The sequence below is a fragment of the Bison bison genome, unplaced genomic scaffold (genome assembly GCF_000754665.1).
Source record: "Bison bison bison isolate TAMUID 2011002044 unplaced genomic scaffold, Bison_UMD1.0 scf7180017864297, whole genome shotgun sequence".
NCBI classification, from domain to species: domain Eukaryota; kingdom Metazoa; phylum Chordata; class Mammalia; order Artiodactyla; family Bovidae; genus Bison; species Bison bison.
The window spans coordinates 6057506-6058683 of record NW_011494869.1 but is presented as its reverse complement, the minus strand read 5'-3'; the positions used below and the strand labels follow the sequence as shown (position 1 = coordinate 6058683).

General features: G+C 46.7%; 1 protein-coding gene across 1 annotated transcript in view; it reads left to right on the top strand.

Moving 5' to 3' along the window:
* CDH3 (cadherin 3, type 1, P-cadherin (placental)) overlaps positions 1-1178 on the top strand; it is a 134533-nt gene that overhangs the window by 87076 nt on the left and 46279 nt on the right. The gene's annotated exons all lie outside the window — the stretch shown is intronic.

Below are 1178 nucleotides of genomic sequence, written 5' to 3'. Positions count from 1 at the left end.
CACTGGTTTTTTTTTGGTTTTTTTTTTTTTTTACCCTGTCCGAAGTAATCTCCTGCCTCAGGTCCAGGTCCTTTCACCTTATTTTCTCTGCTTGGAAATACTACTGAGCAATACCTGGGCACTTGCTCTGTGCCAAGTGCTGAATTTAGTGTTTTTAAAATATTAATTAATTCTCATCTGTATGTATTCCCTCGTTCAATCCTCGTGCTTCAGCTATCATGGTGTAATTTGCTCCCCGCTGCCTTAAGGTCTGTATTCCTCAAGGAGGACTCTGGGCTTTTTCCCCATTGCTTATCAGCCCCTCCTCCATTTTCTGCCTTTCTCTTGCTTTCTTGCCCTCAGGCTTCTGCGTGGGTTTGGTCCTTGGGAGGCAATGCCAGAAGATGAAAGGTGAAAGGAGAAAGACGTTGGGTTGTTTCCCCCCACCACACACACATCCTCCCTGCTCTGCTCTGAGCCAAGTGTCCTGTCCCTCCCAGACCGCAGCTCCACTTGCGGGGGTGGTCCCCCGCACTCCAGCTCCCCCAGCCCCAACCCCTGACTCCCAGTGACAGCATTTCCTCCCTTTGCCATCCAGCCCTCCAAGTTGTAGCTGCCTTTCTGCTGCTACTATCTCTGGACCTTCAACACCCCTGAACCCTGCCGGTTCCTCAAGTCCCTTCACTAAGATTTCAATCAACATGTGGCTGGATTCTGTCTCCTGCTAGATCCTGACCTAAAACCACCTTCCGTATCACATTATTCGTAGTTTTCAACTCTGCCTTCTGTCCCGTGAATTGGCACTTCCCATTCTGGACTGGAAGAAACACAAGCTGGAATCAAGATTGCCAGGAGAAATATCAATAACCTCAGATATGCAGATGACACCACCCTTATGGCAGAAAGTGAGGAGGAACTAAAAAGACCTCTTGATAAAGGTGAAAGTGGAGAGTGAAAAAGTTGGCTTAAAACTCAACATTCAGAAAACGAAGATAATGGCATCCAGTCCCATCACTTCATGGGAAATAGATGGGGAAACAGTGGAAACAGTGTCAGACTTTATTTTTGGGGGCTCCAAAATCACTGCAGATGGTGACTGCAGCCATGAAATTAAAAGACGCTTACTCCTTGGAAGGAAAGTTATGACCAACCTAGATAGCATATTCAAAAGCAGAGACATTACTTTGCCAACAAAGGTT